At 36.8% G+C, this 25731-nt stretch overlaps 1 non-coding gene across 1 annotated transcript; it reads left to right on the top strand.

The window, feature by feature from the left end:
• The first annotated feature begins 1565 nt into the window (after nucleotides 1-1565).
• On the top strand, nucleotides 1566-1637 carry TRNAS-ACU (transfer RNA serine (anticodon ACU)). Its single transcript has one exon. It is a non-coding gene; the product is annotated as a tRNA-Ser (tRNA).
• The last annotated feature ends 24094 nt before the right edge of the window (nucleotides 1638-25731 follow it).

The raw sequence follows: 25731 nt of genomic DNA on the forward strand, positions 1-25731 counted from the left end.
TCAGAAGTCACTGGTAGATTCTATTTTTGAATCAGGAAAATGAAATTAAATAATTCCCCTCTCTTCACTATTATACTTCTGGAACTTCACTAATTTTTATTTGGTTCATCTCAATGGACATTCTCAGTCTCTCTTAATGACTCTTTCATGTACTTTTTTGATTTGTAATGTCACTGTACTGTGTTCAGAAAGCAGCTCTCATTCCAGCCAAAGTAAGTAAAATTTCATTTCAGAACAAATTATAAAATTAGAAATTATACCATAAATTGCTTCTACTAATCTTCTGTTCATCTCATAATTTGAGGTTTATCTGTTTATCTATATTTTTATTTTAATGTCATTTTGCACTTCCAAGATGTCCAGTTGGTCATTTTCATATTTTATAGCCCTATATTTATATAGAAGCATTATTATTTCCTCATTTGCTGACTAATTGTATTTATTTATATGGTTATTGAAACTAATGAAGGAAACTGTTTTATTAATGAGTTAATCTATGTGGATTATCAATATAAGGTAATCTATGAAACAAAGCAGAAGTTCTTAGTCAAAAAGGCCATGAGATCTTAATTTATCTGGGAAATTTCACAACTTTTGAGGAAGGTGTTGGGATTCCACAGGACTTGGATTTGAGTATTTCATTAGATTTCATCAAACTCTCAAGAGAAAAGAGAAGGTCCAAACTAATAACTGCATTGTATTATGATTTAACTAATTATTCCAGGCTTTGCTTTTCATGTGGTAAGTGATAACAGTGGCATTCACACAAATGCCAGCCTTGTAGGAACAATACCTTATGCTAGACCTAAAAATAAAAGCCATTCTATTAGTTTTGAGCAACCTAAGAGCTACAGGTAGGCTCTTCATGAGGCTCTTGAGGTCTGCAGGTGAAGGATGTGTGAATCATCTATAATAATTTGATTTCTTGTCAGACAGTTGAAGACTCTGCCTTGTCAAGCTGCTGCACATTTAAAGAGAGAAGGTTTAAATTAATACATGTGAGCTTTAATTCCACATCTCCTGCAAAATATACCTCTCAGATTCCAAATATGATAAAGAGTCTGAGCATATGGCTTGGTGTCAATAATTATCAAGAGTATCTTGAATAATAAACCTTTCTAAGCCAACCAATATGTCAGTCTTTCGACTGATATTATAATTTTTACCTATGTTGAGAAACGCATTCCTTTGAGGTCCATTGTCAATGGCACATATAGAAAGGATTAAAGGAGTTATTTCTTCCCTGACTGGAGAATAATGACCTGGCAGATACAGTCCCACGTAGACCAGTGAAGTAAGAGCTCTGCAATGACCATATTGAGTGTGAATAAGCGTTTTATTTTTTTTTTTCAAATGAAATATAGGCATTAATTCTTTAGGAATTGTCCTTGAAAAATAAATTTTAGTATATAAATATTCAGATTTATCTTTTGAGCTTCTTCATTATCCATTTAAGAATAATGATATCCATTCAATTTCAGTTGACTTGTAGAAAGTGGAAAGGAGGAAATTAAGGCTCATTTTCTCATATTTTAAGTTTTAGTTTTGTTGAGTACAGATGGACTTCCCTGGTGGCTCAGATGGTAAAGTGTCTGCCTACTATGTGGGAGACCCAGGTTCAATTCCTGGGTAGGGAAGATCCTCTGGAGAAGGAAATGGCCACACACTCCCGTATTCTTGCCTGGAAAATCCCATGGACAGAGGAGCCTGATAGGCTACAGTCGAGCGACTTCATTTTCTTTCACTTTCACTTTTGTTGAGTGCAGATATTTACTGAAAAAAATGGGTAAGTGTCACGGGTTATTATATTTCTATCTTGAACCTATGTAACAGGAAAGCTAAAAAAGCAAAGCCACCTATTTTGTGAACCAGTAATGAACAAGGGGAATTTGAAATTAAACACATAATACATTTATATTATACCATCAAAAATGAAATACTTAGATATGAATCTAACACAATATGTACAAAATCTATACTGAGGAAACTTTAAAATACAGATAAGTGAAAACAAAGGACTAAGTTAATGGAGAGATATTCCATGGATAGAAAAGCTCAATGTTGTCAAGATATCAGTTCTTCCAAACTTGATCTCTGGGCTCAGCAAAATTCTGGTCAAAATTCCAGCAATATGTTTAGTATACATTGATATGCTGATTCTCAAGTTTATATAGAAACCCAGAATAGCTAACACACTGCTGAAGGAAGAGTATGGAGTAGGAAAACAATACTAGATTTAAAACTTACTATAAAGCTACAGTAATGATAGTGTGATATTGACTGAAAAACAAAAGATTGATCAATTGATGAAGTAGAGTAAAGAGCCCAAAGTATAATAGATCCACATAAATATAGTCAGCTAGGTCGATATAGGTTCATTGATTGTAGAAAATGTACCACCTAGGAGTAGGCTGTTGATAGTGGAGGCTTTGCATTTGTGAGGATGAGGGTATATAAGAATTCTCTGTACTTTCTGCTCAATTTTCTGTGACTTGAAACTGCTCTAAAAATATTCCATTAAAAAAAATCACATACATTTTTCTTTCATTACACAAGAATGATCACAAAAGAAAACATAAGAAATAGTGATTCATGAAATATATTATCATTAGAGTAGTTAAAGCTTTGCAACAATAAAAACAGAATTATAATCATGAATATTATTTTTAAAATAAAAATATTAGATAAATAAGAATTAGGTGGTACTTAAATAAAAACAAGTCATTGAAAAAACAAGATGATAAAGTACATGGTTGTGCCTTATTTTACCTATTGGGTTTTCACCACCCTCAGATATGGCCTTCCATGACCCTGACTTACACAGAATCCACACTTGGAGGGCAGTGGCCCATGGTTTAGCCTCCAGCACAATAACCTGCATCTGTGGAATCAGTAACCTGTAGACATTAACTCTGAAGAAATCACAGGAATTGGTTTCATGGATTTAAGAAGACATAAAATGGTTTATCTAATGTGTAACACGAACATGAAAATATCGACAAGAATAAAAATTACCTTTGACATATGAAAAGATGCTCAACATCACTAATTATTCAGTTTAGTTCAGTCACTCAGTCATGTCCGACTCTTTGCAACTCCATGAATCGCAGCACGCCAGGCCTCCCTGTCCATCACCAACTCCTGGAGTTTACCCAAACTCATGTCCATCGAGTTGGTGATGCCATCCAGCCATCTTATCCTCTGTTGTCCCTTTCTCCTCCTGCCCCCAATCCCTCCCAGCATCAGGGTCTTTTCCAATGAGTCAACTCTTCACATGAAGTGGCCGAAGTATTGGAGTTTGAGCTTTAGCATCAGTCCTTTCCATGAACACCCAGGACTGATCTCCTTTAGGATGGATTGGTTGGATCTCCTTGCAGTCCAAGGGACTTTAGAGAGTCTTCTCCAATGCCACAGTTCAAAAGCATTAATTCTTTGGCACTCAGCTTTCTTCACAGTCCAACTCTCACATCCATACATAACCACTGGAAAAACCATAGCCTTGACTAGATGGACCTTTGTTGGCAAAGTAATGTCTCTGCTTTTGAATATGCTGTCTAGGTTGGTCACAACTTTCCTTCCAAGGAGTAAGTGTCTTTTAATTTCATGGCTGCAATCACCATCTGCAGTGATTTTGGAGCTCCCAAAAATAAAAGCTGACACTGTTTCCACTGTTTCCCCATTTATTTCCCATAAAGTGATGGGACCAGATGCCATGATTTTAGTTTTCTGAATGTTGAGCTTTAAGCCAACTTTTCACTCTCCTCTTTCACTTTCATCAAGAGAAATGCAAATCAAAACTACAATGAAGTACCCCCCCTCACATAAGTCAGAAAGGCCATCATTAAAATGTCTACAAACAACAAATGCTGGAGAGGTATGGAAAAAAGGAATCCTCCTACACTGTTAGTGGGAATGTAGATTGGTGCAGTCACTACGGAAAACATTATGGCTGTTCCTCACAAAACTAAAAATAGAGTTGCCATATAACCTTGCAGTATCATTCCTGGGCATATAACTATATGCCCAGACAAAACTATAATTTGAAAAGATACATGTACCTTAATCCTTGCAGCACTATTTACAATAACCAAGATATGGAAGGAATGCAGATGTCCATTGACATTTGGATGGATAGATAAAGAAGATGTGGTACATATATACAATGGAATACTACTCACCCATTAAAAAGAATGAAATAATACCATTTGTAGCTAGTTGATGGACCTATGGGGCTTTCCAGGTGTCTCAGTGGTAAAGAATCCGCCTGCCAATGCAAGAGACTTGGGTTTGATCCCTGGATTGGGAAGATTCCCTGGAAGAGAAAACAGCAACCCACTCCAGTATTCTTGCCTGGGAAACCCCATGAACAGAGAAGTCTGGCAGGCTACAGTCTATGAGGTCGCAAATGGTCGGACATGACTAAGCAACTGAACATGCATGCATGGATGGACCGAGAGATTATCATACTAAGTGAAGTAAATCAAAATGAGAAAGATGAAAACTCTATGATATTGAAGAGGAAAAGTTAAAATTTCACATAACCTCCTGCTTGTTCTGCCTCTGTAACTCAGCTTGCTCCTTGCAAAGTCTGGATCAAGTAGGTCATGTAGTCTCAGAAAGTGGGGCCTTACAATACAGGAGCTGGAGTTTAACTCACTCACCCTTGTCAGACTGTTTGCAATTGCCCAGGCCCTGCAAACCTGCTTAACCATGCCTGTCTGTGTAAAGATCAGGCATTCCCCTCCCCATCTTGACTGCTGTTCCCACGTGTGAAATCCCTTAGTTTAAACCAGACTATTAGTGGCTAGTGTTGCCCACTATAGTCTGTCTATAAAAACTCTGTAACCCCTTTGTTCAGGGCTCAGAGCTTGGAATGTTAACTTCTCTAGGCCCACCGGTGTAACAAACCTGAGCTCTACAACTCTTTGAGTGTGGTGCTTGGTTTCTCAATTACTGATTTCTAAAAAATATCACCTATATGTAAAATCTCAAATATGAGATAAATGAACTTATCTATGAAACAGAAACAGACTCATAGACATAAGAATGGACTGGTGGTTGCCAAGGGAAAGAGATAGTGGGGAAAGATGGACTGGAAGTGTGGGATTAGCAGATGCAATATAAAACAGAATCAGTTTGTTATGCAGTAGAAATCAACACAATCTTATAAATTAACTATACTTCAGTAAATAAAAATTTTAAAAAAGAATACATACCTTTGGAGAGAGTTCCAAGCTAGAGATGTAGTTAATGGGGTCAACAACATTTCAATAGTTGAAGTCCAAGGGCAAATCATACTTTTCAGGAATAACTACTATACAATAGGAAGAGGACCAAGATCCGGATCTCTGAATTAAGTTGTATGCATTTGAAGATAGACCATGAAGGAGAAAAGGAAAGGAAGTGGAAAGATACAATAAATCAGAAAAAAAGGAAAAAAATCTGGTGGAAATGTTTTGTATTTTTTTCTGCAGAAAAAAACAATATTAGGGCTATTGTTATTGTTCAGCTGCCAAGTCATGTCTGACACTCCTTTACCCCATGAATTGCATCATGCAAGGCTTCCCTGTCCTTCACTATCTCCCAGATACTCAAACTCATGTCTATTGAGTCAGTGATGCCATCCACCCATCCCATCCTCTGTCATCCCTTCTCCTCCTGCCTTCAATCTTTCCCAGCATCAGGGTCTTTTCCAATGAGTTGGGTCTTTGCATCAGGTGGTCAAAGTAGTGCAGTTTCAGCTTTAGCATCAGTCCTTCCAATGAATATTCAGGGTTGATTTCCTTTAGGATTGACTGGTTTGATCTCCTTGTTATCCAAGTGACTCTCAAGAGTATTCTCCAGCATCACAATTTGAAAGCATCCATTCTTCAGTGCTCAGCCTTCCTTATGGTTCAGCTCTCACACCGGTACATAACTACTGGAAAAATCATAGTTGGCTGAATGAAAATTAGATTGGAAAAGAGTGAAGAGTAAGTGAAAGAGAAATAAGTGGGGACAAACAGCAACTATTCTTTCATGGTGCAGAGGAAAGATGTTTATAAGAAAATATAGCCAAAAGAGTATTTACTTGTTTTTAGAAGAGTAATAATTAAATAAGTTTAAAAGTTGACTGTGAGAATGGCATTGAAGCATGTAAAATATCATGTATGAAATGAGATGCCAGTCCACGTTCGATGCACGATACTGGATGCTTGGGGCTGGTGCACTGGGACGACCCAGAGGGATGGTGTGGGGAGGGAGGAGGGAGGAGGGTTCAGGATGGGGAACACATGTATACCTGTGGCAGATTCATTTTGATATTTGGCAAAACTAATACAATTATGTAAAGTTTAAAAATTAAAAAAAAAAAAAAAAGTTGATGGTGAGAAACTGGTAGAAAGTGAAAAAAGTTTCCAAGGGAAAGTGGGCTAATTCAAAGGAGGTGAGAGGAGTAGACAGGTTTGACTTTCCTGAAAGGAGGCCTCACTGAACTGGAAGGAAAGGCAATCAAGAATGTCTGGGATGCAGATACAATTTAGGGGTACAATGTATCTCAATCTGAAGGCACTTGTCTCTCAGGACTCTGCAGAATTGAATATGCCTTTGAGTCTACACAATATCTCCTTGTGGAATATGCTTTCCCATCTTACACCAACCACAACAAATTTAAATTCCAAGTTTTAAACCAATGAGGAATCAACCAGAGCTCTAACAGATGTCTCCTTAATTCAAAGAGAGTAAATTTTGTAATGTGATCAATTTTTGAAAACAAACAGCAGTCAGTCTTTATTACTTCAATAAACATTTGCAAGCAAAACTTTCCATCTAGATCAATAATGTTACCAAGGGGGCTAATGTGATGTTTTGAGACAGGTCTATTATTTATCTGATTTTTCTTTTCTCACAAATGTCTTTGCTTAGGAACCAACATTTGTTTCTTAAAGCATTTCTCTGCTTCTGTAGCAATTTCGATTTGAAAACACAATAGGCTCTACAAACAATATAATTAGCTGCCCAGGGAAAGAGTGAACTTGCAAATGGACATGGACAGACCATATATGACAATAGAACTCTACCCATAACTTCTGCAACCATCAGCCAGAGAAGTCAGAGCTAGGTCAGTGAAGTCAACTTCCTTATTTTGTGCTCCTGCTTCCAATTTGAGAGCAATCAAAGAAAGACAAATGTGGTTCCCAAACCAAAAACTTAATGTATTCCATTTCTTGTTTGTCCACCTTTCAGTTCAGTTCAGTCACTCAGTCATGTCCGACTCTTTGTGACCCCATGGTCTAGTGGTTTTTCCTACTTTCTTCAATTTAAGTTTGATTTTTGCCTTGGAATAGGCCAAATAAGATTCCGCAACACTTGGCTTTGATTATACATATGTTGTATGAGTATCATTTGCACTTCTCAGTCATTTTAGTAATAATGTAGTATTTCCACTTTCTTAAATCACTTCTGGAAAAGTATAGGACAGCCACCACCATAATGCGATAGATTGTATGTGTGTGTGTGTGTGTGTGTGTGTGTATGTGTGTGTGTGTGAGTGCTTCCTTAGTGGCTTAGCAGTAAAAAATCTGCTTGCAGGTTTTGCAGGAGATGCAGGTTTGATCCTTGGTTCAGGAAGATGCCCTGGAGGAGGGTATGGCAACCCACTCCAGTATTGTTGCCTGGAGAATGCCATGGACAGAGGAGCCTGGTGGGTTACAGTCCATAGGGTTGCAAAGAAAGAGATGGACACTACTGAAGCAACGATCATGTATGCATGCATGACTACGTATGTGGGGGATAAAGTGTAATGCCTTTCCTGTTCTATGTTAATCTGTGTTAAATTCTTGACCTGCCTTTCTCATTGATCCTCTCAGCATTTCATACAGAGTCCTATCTTATTTTTGTTTTACAAAGATGAAATTAAAACTTAAGTGGGGGGGTTCTCACGGCCCTTCTCAGTGTCCATTCTCAAGACCATTTCACTTCATGACTATGTAAATGAATTAAGGCAGCATTTTCTCATCACAATAATTTGCCTTAGAGAAGATTTAATGCACCAATCAAGAATCTTACTAGAAGATGGACTCTTGCTCATATTAAAAACCCTGTATCAAAAATTGTTTTTAGTATTATACTTCTGTCACATATTTCCCACTTGGGACAATCCTAGTTCACTAATTAAGCAATTAGGTCATGGACTTCACCCTTCCACAAACTACAAGATTTGAGGGGGCTTGTTTCTGTTGCTGATTTTGGTTTTGATTTAATGCCACTATGGTACCACATTGTGGTAAGCTGGAAATTAATCTATAGAACATCTATATGGTTTCTACATGTTTGCCTCATTATTGACTGTTCTAAGGTAAACATAAAAAGATAAGCCATCAAAACAAGATTCACCTGTAGTACCTATGAATTTAGGTGAACTTTTCTTTTCTTGGTATACTCAAACATCCCTTACCTGTCCTTACAGAATCCTTACCTGCCAAGTAGGGATCCTCCTTACTAACTTGTAAGCTGAACCCTGTAAGTCAAGTATCAAGTCAACTTTCCCAAGAAATCTTTGAAAGCATTAGTTCCCTAGAGTCAACTTTACTTCCTTAAAAGTTGCTAGGCATACCTGATTAAACCAGCCTTTATTCTCAAATATGACATTCTGGGCAAGGTTTTGATTGCATAATCAATTTTTCCAATTATATTCTGCTAAAAAGGAGGACCACTTCTTATTGAACTTATATAAATCTTATACTTCTATGCAAAATAAGAAGATTGAATAGAAGTTTCTGAATTGTGGGGTTTCCATGTTTTGATGCAAATTGTTATATGTCATGCAAAATAAGAAGACTGAATAGAAATTTCTGAATTGTGAGATTTCCACGTTTTGGGGGAAGAATCAGTAAGAATAATATATCATTTAAAGTGTTTCATTACAATTTACAAAAGCAGATTCTACTAAATTGTTATACATTGTTATGAATCTGTAGATGACAGACTTAAAATGATTATAATTAATTTATTACCCATAATTTTCAAATGTGAGGATTCTGATGAGTTCATATCAAGAATAATCAACTGACATGAAATTTGGCTGTTTCTGGGGCATGCAAAATATAATAAAGTTAGATGGAAGGAAAAGCTTAAAACAAAATACCTATCAGTTCAGTTCAGTTCAGTTGCTCAGTTGTGTCCGACTCTATGCAATCCCATGAACTGCAGCATGCCAGGCCTCTTTGTCCATCACCAACTCCTGGAGTTCACTCAAACTCACGTCCATTGAGTCGGTGATGCCATCCAACCATCTCATCCTCTGTTGTCCCCTTCTCCTCCTGCCCCCAATCCCTCCCAGCATCAGGGTCTCTTCCAATGAGTCAACTCTTCTCATGAGGTGGCCAAAGTATTGGAGTTTCAGCTTTAGCATCATTCCTTCCAAAGAACACCCAGGACTGATCTCCTTTAGAATGGACTGGTTGGATCTCCTTGCAGTCCAAGGGACTCTCAAGAGTCTTCTCCAACACCACAATTCAATAGCACCAATTCTTCGGTGCTCAGCTTTCTTCACAGTCCAACTCTCACATCCATACATGACCACTGGAAAAACCATAGCCTTGACTAGACAGACCTTTGTTGGTAAAGTAATGTCTCTGCTTTTGAATAAGCACACTAATTAAGCATATTTTCAAAAAAGATAGAGAAGGATACAGCTCATATATAAAAATGAATGAACATAATCTATAAGGGAAGTATCTTGACAAGTAACATATAATAATTGTGAGATGTTATATACATACTACACCACAGATAAACCAATAGTATCAAATAAAGAGATGCAGTGAATTTGGGGTAAGGCCTAGATATCTATATAGTTATAAAATTTCATAAGTAAATCTGATGTACATACCCATCTTAGAACCGCTGCTCTAAGATGCTAGAATAAAAATGAAAAATAAAGGTGTAGTCAAGTAAGCATTTTATAGAATAAATTATGACAAATGATTTTAATTCTACACTACCATTTGCCTGCTAAGTTGCGTCAGTCGTGTCCGACTCTGTGCGACCCCTAGACGGCACCCAACAGGCTCCTCAGTCCCTGGGATTCTCTAGGCAAGAATACTGGAATGGGTTGCCATTTCCTTCTCCAAGGAAATTAGGAGACCCAGGAATCGAACCTGCGTCTCCCGCATTGCAGGCAGACGCTTTACCATCTGAGCCACCAGGGAAGCTAATTAGGCCATTTGCCTAATATAATGCAAAGCACCACCAGGCCTCCAAAAACAAAGGAAAACTCAATGGAGCTATTTCATAGCATTTTAGTGCTTCTCCTAATGTTATAACATGTGGAAAGTGAGGGCATTAACAAACTCCTAAGCACTTCTTATGAAGTATATACTTTCTAAAATAGTTAAGTTAAAAGACATTTGACTTAAACAAATTTAACTTGGCTATGACTGAGAATTTCTGCTGATTTGACAACTCTTCCCACAAAATGCATCAATACTGATAAGTTAAAAAAAAACCCACACAAAAAAAACACTAGGGACTTCCCTAGCTGTCCAGTGGTTAAGACTCTGTGTTTCCACTGCAGGCGACTCAGGTTAAATCTCTGGTCAGGAAACAAAAATCTCACGTGCTGCAAGGCCAAAACACAAAAACTAATTACTCTTAGCACTCTCTCTTTATAAGATGAAGCAACAAATCTCTGTAAATTATCAGCTATCTTCTGGAGAATCTCTGAGTTTTAGGTGCAAAAGATACCCTAAAATTTTTCATTTATTTTTTTATTATACTTAGGATAGGATTTTATGAACCTGATAGTTAAAAAAAAAAAAAAAAGATGTTATCAAAGTTTCCAAATCAGAATCATGGGTGCCTGAGGGAAGAAAGTCTGGTTACATATTTAATCAAAGTGACAGTAAATATCTATAAGTAAACAAAGAAGGTAATATGATTGTTTAAAAAAGAATCTTAGGTATTTCATAAATGAAGAAACATTGTTTTCTTAAATAATAAAAAGGAATAGTAATGACAATATAAAGCAGAAAAAAATTATTTCAGTATATCGCAGAGTGTTTGCTCTCTAGAGAGCTTATATAGGAAACTAAAATAATCCTTTGTAGTAGGTGGAATTCTAAAGATGTCCCCACAAGGTTCCTGTCCCTGGTGACTCAGTCAAATACTAATCTAGGTACTGCTACAAAGGGACTTTTCAGATGTAATTAAGGCTACTAATCAGCTGATTCTAAAAAAGGAGGTTTTTCTGGATTATCTGGGGAATGTCAGTATAGTCCCACAAGCCCTGAAAAAGAGAGGAGGAGAGAAAAGAAGAAATGAGGTAAAAGTGGAGGCAGAGAAAAGAAAAAAGGGATGCTGACCAGCCATTGCTGGCTTTGAAAAACTTTCAGTTCACTTCCAGGAAGGAAATAGAACTCGGTTCTACAGCTGTGAGGAACTGATTTGAACCAATAACCCATCAATAATAAGCTTAAAAGCTGATTCTTTCTCAGGTTCTCTGGAACGGAAGGCAGCCCTGCCGACACCCTGACTAGCCTGTAAGAATCTAAGACAACAACTGGATACGCCACGCTGTACCTGGACTTCTGATTTTACAGAACTGTAAATAGTAAATGAGTGTTTATTACCTCAAGACTACAAGTCTGTGGGACTGCCTTGGTGGTCCAGTGGCTAAGAGTCCATGCTCCCAATGCAAGAAGCTTGGGTTTGATCCCTGGTGGGGGAACCAGAACTCACAAGCCCCATCTAAGAGTTTGCATGCTGCAGCTAAAGATCTTGCATACCGCAGTGAAGATCGAAGCTCCCATGTGCCACATTATGACTCAGCAGAGCCCAATAAGTAAATAAAGAAATAAAAAATTTTAAAAATCAGTTGTCCACATATCCATTTTGAAAGCTGGAAGCCCAGGGTGCTGCAGTCCATGGGGTCACAAAGGGTTGTACATGACTTAGTGACCGAACTGAACTGATTAAAAAGTTTGTGGTAATTTACTATGGCGCCCATAGAAAATTAGTGCACCACTCATATTGTAGGCAAGGCAGTAAACAATATCACAAGTCAACACACTTGGCTAAATGTTAACGCATTTCATGATTCTTCAAACTATGGTAAATAAGCCAAGGCAAATAAATTTACTTTCCAAATTTTATCTTTAATTATGCTCTTTCCTGTTCCAAAAATCACCAAAACTTAATGTCTGATATCAACAGTCCTGTGTGTGTGTGCGCTCAGTTGCTCAGTTGTGTCTGACTCTTTGCAACTATAGCCCGCCAGTCTCCACTGTCCATGGGATTCTCCAGGCAAGAATACTGGAGAGGGTTGCCATTTCCTTCTCCAGAGGAGCTTCCCAACCCAGGGATTGAAACTGTGTCTCCTGTATCTCCTTCAGTGCAGGCGGATTATTTACCACTGAGTCACCAGGGAAGCCTGAGGTGTCCTGTGAGATCAGAATTAATTTCATGGTAATACCAAGATATTATTAACATAAAATGTGTTCATTGTTGCTATTTTTAAATGAACCAATACATGAAATATTAGAATTTCTCCATTTCAGTTCCAGACCACTTATATTATCACTTCTAACCACAGTAATTAATTTCTATTTTATAATAGTGTAGAAAACTGAACTCTGCATCTTGCACCAGCATTTTAAGAGATACTTTAAAAAATACTGCAGTACTTTTCAGTATTTATAACAACTGTATAAAACCTTAAACATCCCTCATACAACTTCTCAAAGTGGCAAAAATGAATACATTTATTAACATGTATCAAAGATACAGCTTCTCTGGGGCATATAAATTGGAAAAGAAAAGTATGTGAATGTACAATTATGCTAATAGTCAAGCTTCTTAGAAATGACCTAAACAGCCAATAATTCCTCATTAAATATTTTAATTTAATATCAGTACCTGTTACTGATAAGTTACTCAAAGATACTAAAAAAGTACATTCGAGCCTTGCAGTAGAACTTAGCTACCATATCAAAAATCCATATGAAGAAAGGAGGAAAAGAAGGCTGCAGCTCATGGGTAAGGGAAAGACCTTGGAACTGACTTCTTCAGCTTCCATCAGGTTTTTAGATTACTGAAGTCCTTTCAAACATCTCAACTGCAGTCTCATGAGACACCCTGAGCTAGAAACACCTGGTGAAGCCATTCCTAGATTCCTAACCTCAGAGACTACGTGAGCCATTATGCATTTGTTTTTTAAGCTGCTGTGCATGTTTTGGAAGAATTTATATGCAGCAATAGCAATAGCTAACATACACAAGGGCAACAAGAGGCATCATGATTGTTGAAAGGTCTCAGTAATACACAATAATGTTCACAATAATGTTCAGCTTGGCTGGTAGATCATTTGCCCTTTTTTAATATGTTAATTTCTCAACAGCACTAAAAAATCTAGACTCATCCTTTGTTCATTTTCATCTTTACAATCTTTAAGAAATGTCAATTCAAGTGCTGTTAAGCAAATAATCATTTAAACCAATTTTCATGGTGTAATTCCTTCCCAAAGAAACAAGTTGTTTTTTTTTTTTTTAAATGGGCAGTAGACAAATGTGATTTCTATTCAGTGAACACATCGCTGAAATGTACTCCTATCTGAACTGACAGTTTATTGACAGGTGATCTGACAAAACAGCTTATCTTTTTTATGGGCCAAACCTATTACATATAAAGAAAATCCACATACATATTTGTCATTTCTAAATGCTTCAACAAATAGCAATAAAAGTCTTCCTTTTTTTCTTCTCTTTTTGTTTGCTTTCAACTAGATTTTGTTTGTAGCAACTTTTGACAGTGCAAAGAATGTGAGAATGAGGATTTAAAAATGATCAAGTAATTCCATAATCCTCGCACATTGCACATGATACAAAGTGAAGATAATGTATACTGTAATAATCTACTTAATCTTTCTGTTGTTTACACTTCAAGCAATAATTTTCTTTGTGAGAGTATTAATTAAAAATGAGAATTCACACATATTGGGTCCTAGGAGAATCATAGATTAAAAAAATTTTTTTTTGCTTTATTTTTTGGAAAGGCCTTGCTTGTGAAATAAAACCCTAGTTATTTGTTTTCAGTTTAATTTTGACAGTTTTACAACCAAATAAAGAAACGGTCTCTCCTTAATTTTCTAACATTGTTTTCAAGATAAATGGAGTGATCCACAGTCAGACTGGAAAAAGTAACATTCCTTTATTCAAGCTGGCATTACCTATGAACAGAATGTGAAAGTGTTAGTCACTCAGTTATATACAATTATTTGTGACCCCATGGACTGTAGCCCCCAGATTCCTCTGTCCATGGAATTCTCCAGGCAAGAATTCTGGAGGAGATTGCCATTCCCTCCTCCAGGGGATCTTCTCAATCCAGGGATTGAACCTGGGTCTCCTGAATTACAGGCAGATTCTTTACCTTCTGAGCCACCAGTGAAGCCCAGAATACTTGAATTTTAAGACTTTTCAGTCATTTCACCATTTTTTGTTATAGAAACAAGATGTACCGGGATTTAATGAGAGCTCTATGTTAAATCTAGAAAAGACAAAAACACTAAATCTGAACAAACAAAAATTATGAAACAACCTCAGTCTTATCATTTTTTGTCACTTATTAAATTTATAACCTTAAATAAGAATAACTTCTCTGTAAATTACTTTCTTTAAATGTTCAAAGGAAATCCTGATTCTTGTCCTATTTACTTCAAAAAAGTTTATGTCAATCAAGGGAAATAGCATCAGATTTGGGAAGTATTGAGCAACATACGTATTTAATAATAGCTGTATTGATTTACTCAATCTGAGTGAGGGAAGTCCTACATCTTGAGGGCAATCTCTCCATGTATATTCTATACATTAACTGAAAGATGTTCTTGTGAATTTTGATAATCATTTCACTTGTTAAAATGCAATATTATCTGATTATTTTGTCTTGGCTTATCTAAATTTCAAAATATCCCAATATATGAAAAATTTTGCAACCAGATTTTGAGTATGTAAAATGTACCTGGCACTGTCTTAAGTATTTTTCCTAAGATATTTCATTTAATATTTTTACATATGAAATTGACACATGCACTGATAGCAAAAATTGACATCAAGTTGCCTCTGCAACTGATCCAAATGTTACATTTTATTCCCTAACTTGTGCCCTTCACTCCATTTGACATGTTTCGTCATTGCTCTGTGATGATGTTCGCTTCAACTCTATTCTCTTCCTTCACGCGTTAACACCACTTAACTGTTCTCCCCTATCTCTTTCACCTGTTCAACTCCTACCATTTTTAACAGGTTTTTAAAATGGCCTTTGTTTTCTCTACTATCCTCAAACCATTTCCCACAAACAGCTCTAAATAAGTGTGCTTTTGTGAGATATTGTATCCTGGACAACAGCCTGCTTCCTGGAAATCTTTTTCCAAATTGAAAATCAGCCCTCCCCCTCCCCCTTTCAGAGTTATCTACTGGCCAAACTTCTCAGAGGCCCTTCAGGATATAACAATCATTCAGTCCTCAGCATATGAGGCAAGTCACATTAGTGGCTTTAGAAACCTAGTATGTCTGAAGAAAGACTAATGTGCTCTGATTAAAAAAAAAATTTTTTTTCCTACTCATCATCTCTTTTTCTCCCCATCACTATTTTGTCTTTGCTTGTAGTTCTGTCTCTTTGTTGCTTTCTTGGTACTAAGGTTTGTATTTCTTTTGTTTGGGTCTCTTTGTGACCTCCTCCGACAGTCTGTCCGTTTACTTTCCCAGATGTCCATCTCATCCAACACTCTTTCTCTGCTAGCTCTCTCTCCCTTCTCTTAAATTCCTCTCAGGTTACAGTGAAGCCTCTTGAAGCCATTTAAGAGGTGGTGGAAAGTTTCTGCACAGTAACTTACATTAAAAAACAAGATTCAGGAACTGCTATTAATAAGTTAAGGCGGTGCTCTAGGGTCAGCCAGTGCTACTGGAGCAGCATATTTAAATACTTTTCCTCATTTATAAACCCAGCTGGAACTCCAACACTGATTTCTTCTTTAATTTCTTTCTCAGTTTCCAAGACTGAGTGGGACAAGTTACCTCACTTGGTGCTGTTCTCATTCTCTCAGTGAGACCTCACAAACTGAGCCACTCAGAGATCAATCTGCGATAGCTGGGGACGCAATTTAATTTTTTTTTTGTCTTTTTGGGCACTTATAAGAGGATTTCCCTTTAAGTACCTTCAGCTTTTTGGTAGGAAGATCTGACTTCTTATGGGAGACTAGCATTTTCCTGATTTCCTATCAATAATAAGAACAAAGAACTAAAACTATACTTTTCAATTAACCTATAAGCAGATTCTTTACTATCTAACAATTTTTATCTTTATTTTTTTCATTGTTTTTTAGTACTGGGTGCTAGGTGTAAGACTGGAAGAGCAATATCAATCTCAGACCAGTTGGGCATCTATTATGTAGATGAAGGTCCCGATAAAGATGCTGGAATCCTGGGCTGAGGAGGACATCTCCAGGATTTTCAGTCTTCATGTGTCTTTGCATACCGCACAAGGACTTTTTTGAGAAGATTCAGCACTTAGTGTGGAATAAACACCACTATTTCTTATTACAAGCATTCCTATTTTCATCTTTCTAAACAGGGGAGCAAGTACACATTAAAATCCTTCCTCGGCTTACGTTAACTTTCTGCCTACTGATTTGGAGTCTTTGGCAGAATTGGTACTGTCTGTACTCTCATATAATTTTCCGTGTATTGTTTTCTTAACAGTTTTATTGGGACATAATTGAATATGATACCATTTGCACTGAGGATATTCAATAGCTTTTTTGTATTTACCGAGTTGTTCAACCTCGACACAATCTAATTTTAAACCCTCTTGGCCATCCCTTCAATTAAACTCAGTTAATTGAAATGGGGTTTAGTTAATTTAATTAAGCAACCACTAATCTCTTTGTGTCTCTGGATTTGCATCTTCTGGATATTTCACATGAAATAAATCATACAGTTGTGCCTCTTTGTATGTGGCTTTTTCACTTGGCATAATATTTTCAAATTTACCCATGTTATAGCCTGTATCAGTGCTTCACTCTTTTTTATAGCCAAAATATATTCCAGTCCATGGATATGCCGCATCTTCTTTGTTTATTCACAGTTTATCATCGTCTGGAGTCTTTTGACTTTTGGTTATTATGAATAATGCTGCTGTAAACTTTTGTGCACTAGTTTTTGTGTGGACGTATGTTTCCATTTCTTTCGAGAAGTTTATATCCAAGTTGGAAGAGGTGAAAATGTCTTTTGCTCCTGACTATACAAAATAGTACAATAGCATACTAGGATACAATAGTATTTCATTATTTTACAAAATGTACTTATTTATTAAACCTTACTCCTAAAAATAGATCCTAAGCATAAATTTTAAAAATATATTTTGGAAAATATTAATCATACTTTAATATCTTGGTTGAAATAAATGAAAAATTCCTAAATATCTAATAATAATATAAATTAAAAGACCCACAAAACATATAGCAATAAACTAAGAAAGCCACAAATTTGGTATCTATAAAGTTTCTTTAGAGGCATAAAAAATGATAAATATGTGAAATGCATATAAATTACAGTTTTCCTTTCTTTAGACTTGTACATGTGGACAAATCAAAATTAAAGGCAGGGGTTTCATTAGGATAGGGAATGAATCAATTATTTTTTTCAGCTTTTAGAAGTATTAATTTCTTGCTTTTATGGGTATGAACTTTCAGTTATGCAAGAAGAGTAAGTTTCAAAGATCTGTACAAACATAGTGTCTAGAATTAACAATAGGGTGCTGTGCATTTTCAAAATTGTTAAGAGGGTAGACATCATGTTAAGTGCACTTACCACAATAAAAACACAAAATGATGGAAAGTAGGACAAATGGAACCCTATCAAATTTCTCAAATAGCGTAATTGTATGCATATGTATGTGTGTGTGTGTTTGTACTTTTTTTTACTTCACCAGAAGGAGATTCTGATTTTGTAGTGGTTATGGGTTGAATAGTTTAGCCACCTGATGCAAAGAGCCGGATCATTGGAAAAGACCCTGGTGCTGGGAAAAATTGAGTACAGGAAAATGGGGTGATAGAGGATAAAATGGTTAGATAAAATCACCAACTGAATGGACAGGAGTTTGAGCAAGCTCCAGGAGATAGTGAAGGACAGGGAAGGCTGGCATACTGCAGTCCATGGGATCATCAAGACTGAAAAACATGGTTTGAACTGTGTCCCCACAAATCTATGTTGAAGTCCTAATCCTCAATACTTCAGAATGTCTCCTTTGGAAATTGGATTGTTGCAAATGTATTTGGCTAAGGTGAGACCATGTGGCTTCCTTGATTTCTCATTTGGTAAAGAACCCACCTGCAATGCAGGAGATGCCAGTTCGATTCCTGGGTTGGGAAGATCCCCTGGAGAAGGGAAAGTCTACCTGCTCCAGTATACTGGCCTGGAAAATTCCATGGACTGTGTAGTCCATTGGGTCACAAAGAGTCACACATGACTGAGTGACTTTCACTTTTCACTCTAGGTGAGGCCATACTGGAATAGCCTGGGCTCCTATCTCAATCTGATTGCTTTGCTTGGTGTCTTTATATAAAGAAGTAGAAAGACACACAAAAGGGTAATCACTTCAGTTCAGTTCAGTTGAGTCGCTCAGTTGTGTCCGACTCTTTAGGACCCCATGAATCACAACACACCAGGCCTCCTTGTCCATCACCAACTCAAGGAGTTCACTCAAACTCATGTCCATCGAGTCAGTGATGCCATCTAGCCATCTCATCCTCTGTTGTTCCCTTCTCCTCCTGCCCCCAAATCCCTCCCAGAATCAGGGTCTTTTCCAATGAGTCAATGCTTCGCATGAGGTGGCCAAAATATTGGAGTTTCAGTTTCAGCATCAGTCCTTCCAATGAACACCCAGGACTGATCTCCTTTAGAATGGACTGGTTGGATCTCCTTGCAGTCCAAGGGACTCTCAAGAGTCTTCTCCAACACCACAGTTCAAAAGCATCAATTCTTCGGCTCTCAGCCTTCTTCACAGTCCAACTCTCACATCCATGCATGACCACTGGAAAAACCATAGCCTTGACTACACGGACCTTTGTTGGCAAAGTACTGTCTCTGCTTTTGAATATGCTATCTAGGTTGGTCATAACTTTCCTTCCAAGGAGTAAGCGTCTTTTAATTTCTTGGCTGCAATCACCATCTGCAGTGATTTTGGAGCCCCCAAAATAGTCTGTCACTGTTTCCATTGTTTCCCCGTCTATTTCCCATGAAGTGATGGGACCAGATGCCATGATCTTAGTTTTCTGAATGTTGAGCTTTAAGCCAACTTTTTCACTCTCCTCTTTCAGTTTTATCAAGAGGCTTTTTAGTTCCTCTTCACTCTCTGCCATAAGGGTGGTGTCATCTGCATGTCTGAGGTTATTGATATTTCTCCTGGCAATCTTGATTCCAGCTTGTGCTTCTTCCAGCCCAGCATTTCTCATGATGTACTCTGCATAGAAGTTAATAAGCAAGGTGATAATATACAGCCTTGACATACTCCTTTTCCTATTTGGAACCAGTCTGTTGTTCCATGTCCAGTTCGAACTGTTGCTTCCTGAGCTGCATATAGGTTTCTCAAGAGGCAGGTCAGGTGGTCTGGTACTCCCATCTCTTTCAGAATTTTCCACAGTTTGTTGTGATCCACACAGTCAAAGGCTTTGGCATAGTCAATAAAGCAGAAATAGATGTTTTTCTGGAACTCTTGCTTTTTCAATGATCCAGCGGATATTGGCAATTTGATCTTTGGTTCTTCTGCCTTTTCTGAAACCAGCTTGAACATCTGGAAGTTCACGGTTCATGTACTGCTGAAGCCTGGCTTGGAGAATTTTGAGCATCACTTTACTAGCGTGTGAGATGAGTGCAGCTGTGTGGTAGTTTGAGCGTTCTTTGGCATTGTCTTTCTTTGGGATTGAAATGAAAACTCTCCTTTTCCAGTCCTGTGGCCACTGCTGAGTTTTCCAAATTTGCTGGCACATTGAGTGTAGCACTTTCACAGCATCATATTTCAGTATTTGAAATAACTGGAATTCCATCACCTCTACTAGCTTTGTTCGTAGTGATGCTTTCTAAGGCCCACTTGACTTCACATTCCAGGATGTCTGGCTTAGGTCAGTGATCACACCATTGTGATTATCTGGGTCATGAAGATCTTTTTTGTACAGTTCTTCTGTGTATTCTTGCCACCTCTTCTTAATATTTTCTGCTTCTGTTAGGTCCATATCATTTCTGTCCTTTATCGAGCCCATCTTTGCATGAAATGTTCCCTTGGTATCTCAATTTTCTTAAAGAGAGCTCTAGTCTTTCTCATTCTGTTGTTTTCCTCTATTTCTTTGCATTGATCGCTGAGGAAGGCTTTCTTATTTCTCCTTGCTATTCCTTGGAACTCTGCATTCAGATGCTTATATCTTTCCTTTTCTCCTTTGCTTTTCGCTTCTCTTCTTTTCTGAGCTATTTGTAAGGCCTCCTCAGACAGCCATTTCACTTTTTTGCATTTCTTTTCCATGGGGATGGTCTTGATCCCTGTCTCCTATACAATGTCACGAACCTCCGTCCATAGTTCATCAGGCACTCTGTCTATCAGATCTAGTCCCTTAAATCTATTTCTCACTTCCACTGTATAATCATAAGGGATTTGATTGAGGTCATACCTGAATGGTCTAGTGGTTTTCCCCACTTTCTTCAATTTATGTCTGAATTTGGCAATAAGGAGGGTAATTGCAACATGAAAATGGAAACAGATTGTAGCTATGCTACCACAAGACAAAGAATGCTTGGGGCTAACAGAAAGAAAGAAGAAAGGCAGGATCTTCTCCTCGAGGCTTCAAAGGCATCATGGCCCTGCTGAGACCTTAATTTCAGAATTCCGCCCTCCAGAACTGGGAGACAATAAGTATCTGTTATCTTAAACAGATTTTCAGGGTACATTTTTATAGCAGCTTAGGAAAATAATTTAGTAGTCTTAAGGTCTGTAGTATCACTTACCAGACAGATAGCTGTTGCCCAGGTATGGCATAACATAGCTGTTAAGAGCAGAAGCACGGGTGTATCATGGTTGCAACATGGCAAACTTAGGAAGCCAGATTCTGGGGTTCAAATGGCATCTCTGCCACTTCCTGCATGTCTGCTCTTATTGTTGTGTTGTTGTTCAGTCGTTAAGTCATATCTGACTCTTTGTGACCCTATGGACTGCAAAACACCAGACTTCCCTGTCCTTCACTATCACCCAGAGTTTGCTCAAACTCATGTCCATTGTGGCGGTGATGCTATCTAACCATTTCATCCTCTACCGCCCCCTTTTCCTTTTGCATTCAATCTTTCCCAGCATCGGCATCTTTTCCAATGAATTGGGTCTTTGCATCAGATGGCCAAACTGTTGAAGCTGCAGCTTCAGCATCAGTCCTTCCAACAGATATTCAGGGTTAATTTCCTTTAGGATTGACTGGTTTGATCTCCTTGCAATCCAAAGGACTCTCAGGAGTCTTCTCCAGCACCACAATTCAAAAGCATTAGTTCTTTGGCGCCCAGCCTTCTTTATGGTCTAACTCTCACATCCATACATGACTACTGGAAAAACAATAACACTGACTCATATGGACTTTTGCTGGCAAAATTATGTCTCTGCTTTTTAATATGCCCTCTAGATTTGTCATAGCTTTCCTTCCAAGGAGCAAGCGTCTTTTAATTTCATGGCTGCTCTTATATAGATTATGTAATTTATCTGTGATTTAGTTCCTCATCTGTTAAATGCAAACAAGAATAATAACAAAATAGCAAGACTTACCTCAGAACTTTATTATGAAGACTAAATGAATACTTAAAACAGCTGTTGTTGTTTAGTTGCTAAGTTGAATCTGTCTCTTGTGACCCCATGGACTGCAGTCTGCCAGCCTCCTCTGTCCATTGGATTTCCCAGGCAAGACTACTGGAGTGGGTTGCCATTTCCTTCTCCAGGGGTCTTCCTGACCTAGGGGTTGAATCTGAGTCTCTTACAGTGGCAGGTGGATTCTTTACCACTGAGCCACCAGGGAAGCCAACTTATAACTGTGCCTGGCCTAAATTAGTGCTACATGACGCTGTTACTATTAACCTCTTGGTAGTTTGGTTCTCCCATCTAAACTGAGATTATAAGAGTACCTGTTATACGTTAGAGGGTACAGAGTGCTTAAAACAGTATTCAAAAGATTAGTAAAAGCTCAAATATTAGCTGTTATTTTTTGTAAGTTACAAATACATACTAGGTGTTCCGAAAGTCTTTGCTAAATGAATAAATAGATGAAGTAAGTGTAATGTGAAGTGTATTTTAATATTATTGTTGTCTTATTTCATAAATCACTTTCTACTTTTATGCTAATAATTTGTGTATGTGCCATAGCCCCTAGTGTATTATATGTTGAAATGGTCATCTCATTTTATTTGTGACTGATGAATATAAGTTTAGTCTATGAAATTTCTCATTCTTAGATAAAGAGATCATTGTTTTTTATTTCTTATTTTTATTTCCTTATTTCTCTTATATATAAAATGGGGATATTGTCCTAAATAATCTCTCAGGTCCTTTCATACTATGAATATTTCATAACTCTGATATTCTGAAGATTAAAGTCTGGGATATTAAAGTCTGAGTCTTCTTTGCAGACCAATAGTTTGAAGCAGTCTATTTAGAAAATTGTTGTTGTTTAGCCACTAAGTCGTATTCACCTCTTTTGCAACCCTTGGACTGTAGCCCACCAGGCTCCTCTGTCCAAGGAATTTTTCAGGCAAGAATACTGGAGTGGGTTGCCATTTCCTTCTCCAATTAGCAAAATACAATAATTTAAACAAAAATATCTCTATAAGGGCTCAAAAAAAGGGTTGAGCTGCCGGAAAAACAAACAAAAAAACATACATTAGGATCAATCAACAGAGATTACCTAATCAATAGAATGGAAAGAAAAAATAAGGGGAAATGAACAGAGTCTTAAAGAAGTGTGGAGTACCAGTAATGTATACCCATGTAAACAATGAAAAATCCAGAAGAGGAAAGAGAGAAAAAGACAGAAAATTTATTTGAAGAAATTATGACTGGAATCTTTCTAGATTTGATGGAAAACATTAATTTTCAACTCCTCCAACACAACAAAATTGTCCCCAACACAACAAAATCTTTATCTAGACATATAATACTCAAACTATTGAAAGCCAAAGACAGAGAAAATTTTGAAAGAAGAAAGAAAAAATGACTTTTAACGTACAAGCGAATCTCTTAACAATGGACTTTTTATTAGAAGCATTGAAGGTCAGAAGACTTTGCAATGACATATTCGAAGTGCAGTGACATATTCAAAGTGCTAAAAGAAAAACCTGTGGATCAATAAACCTGTACCTAGCAAAACTTTAAAAAGTGAAAGGAAAATAAGACATTTCCAGATAATCAAGTCTCCTTAATGAAGCTTCCCAGGTTCTTTCTCCCTACATTGGACATGCTTTGGCCCGCATTAACATCTTAGGTCTTAGCAGAGGTGTGTGGTCATGTCATTTACACAGAAAATGCCATTTAGGCTGTAAATCATCCCCATTTTATACTTAGAAAAGTACATAGCTTATACCACATTTTCCAGACAACTGTACCCAAGAAGTCCAGAAGTTTCCGTTGTTTGTTTGTTTGTTATATCAGGAGCAGTTTTAAACAACATCACATATTGTACTGAAAGCAACTGATAGAAAAGGGATCTCCTGTGTGTCAGTAGCAAGTTTATAAGATGGTAAGATTGAATCACCTGCCTTCTTTCTTTCCCCTGGGCTTTCCTCAAAATGGGAAAAAGCACCTATATCTCAGACCTTTCCTTTCATAGTGCTGAAATGTTGATGTCAAATTATCCACAAAATGACCCATCAGAATCCTTTGGACAGAAAGTGTACATGCTGCAAATGTCTGGAGAAAAAGAGCTGAACCATTAGTGCTGGTAATTGTCCATCTATATTCTTCTCACATCAGTGAAAGAATAGATTTCTTTGCACTTGCCAAGTATAAGCATATTATAGATTCATACTATAAGTGATTAAATTAAAACATTTTCATTTCACTGAAAACTCAAACAATGCAAGACCTTTGCAAAATTAAATAAAACTCGGCTTCTGTTGGTCACTGTAATTATCTTATTCTGGAACACTATGTGTAATTGAGTTTTGAATTGAAGTCAGTAGAGCAAGTCTGTCAAAATCAATTCAATTGATTTTCATTTATGCAGATGCATTGAGTTCTACAGTGGTTGAAGTTCTTTACTGAATGGATTAGATTCCAGATGAAGACCAGTTTTTCATATTCCAAATCTTTCACACCCCAAAACTTTCCATAGATATTTTGAAAACTTTCCTGGACAAATAATAAGGCAAGTATGCTTACACTAGGCTAAGCAATTACTTCTAAAATTAAAAATATTGAGTTAACTTTTTAAAATGGAATTACTAAGAATGTAAAATACAAATAACTCTAATAGGAATTTTTCAAAAATATAGAATATTTATGTAACATAAAATAGGGATAGACCAAAATGTTAAACATCAATTGGCTGTGGTCTGGAGTTGCCAGGGATCATCCTGAGGCCAAATAAAGACAAGCAAAATGAAGAGATCAATTTTTTTTAAAATTAAGCATCAGTTGTCAAATTTTATCTTTATAAAAGTAAAAGCTTCTAGAAAAAAGTTTTTTCAAACTTGCTTTTGGAAAAAAATAGCTATTCAGATGAAATTACTTAGTTTACATTATTCCAATGCGTTGATTTAACATCTATTAAATTAACCACTAATGATTTAGCATAAAATCTTAAATTATCTGAGATGGAATGAAGGGGCAATAGAAAGCAATTTTTAAAATACCTTACATCGATTCAACTAGACACAATTATTTTTATGTGCCATCTCATATAGAGTAATTGGAGCATAGTATTACCTCATTTATTATCACTTACATGAATAAGGAGTTCCATATCCAATGAAGTATGTATCCAGAATTTTATGACGCTATTTAGCAAACTTTACTGTTGTTTTATTCATAGCCTAAATATGATTGCAATTTGTTAAAGTCCAATAACACTTTAAAATAATTGTCTCCAAATTTATTGCTAGATGGTGTAATTAATTTTTCATTAGAGTTGCAACCATTCATATTATAGTTGATGTTGTGATATTTCATAGACTGATTGCAGTATTTTAATTTTGAAAAAAGTACCATTGGTACTTTTTTGGAGTATTTTCTTTGGGTCACCCATGCATAAACTCTAACATAGGTGTCTTAAGGAGAAAAAAATCTACTTTACTTAGATAGTCATGGGGTTCTCTGTGACCTTGGAGAGCTGTTATCAAGGATGTACTGTTTCCCCACAAGAAAGAAATTGATTAGTTTGGAGGCTAACAATGATCTTTTTCATAAAGCTATATCACTTAGCTCCTTAAACAAACTGGAATTATTTCAGCTAAGATATCAGGGGAAAACTCTAGGGTCATTTTACATTTTCATATACCAAATCTTGAATTATAACTTCAGATACAAATTGCCTCACCTAGAAGTGGTTTCATGTGATTTACTAAAGGCAACTTGGATTTTCTAATTGTGCTATTTAGGATAGCACCCATAGAATCAAGTGATCAAAATGACAGAGTTCTACACCAAATATAAAATTCTTTCAAAGTTCAAAATATGAAAAAAATATTC

This window comes from Bos grunniens, chromosome 8 (genome assembly GCF_055505025.1).
Source record: "Bos grunniens cultivar Pamir isolate PY7600 chromosome 8, Bosgru_T2T1.0, whole genome shotgun sequence".
Taxonomy (NCBI): Eukaryota; Metazoa; Chordata; class Mammalia; order Artiodactyla; family Bovidae; genus Bos; species Bos grunniens.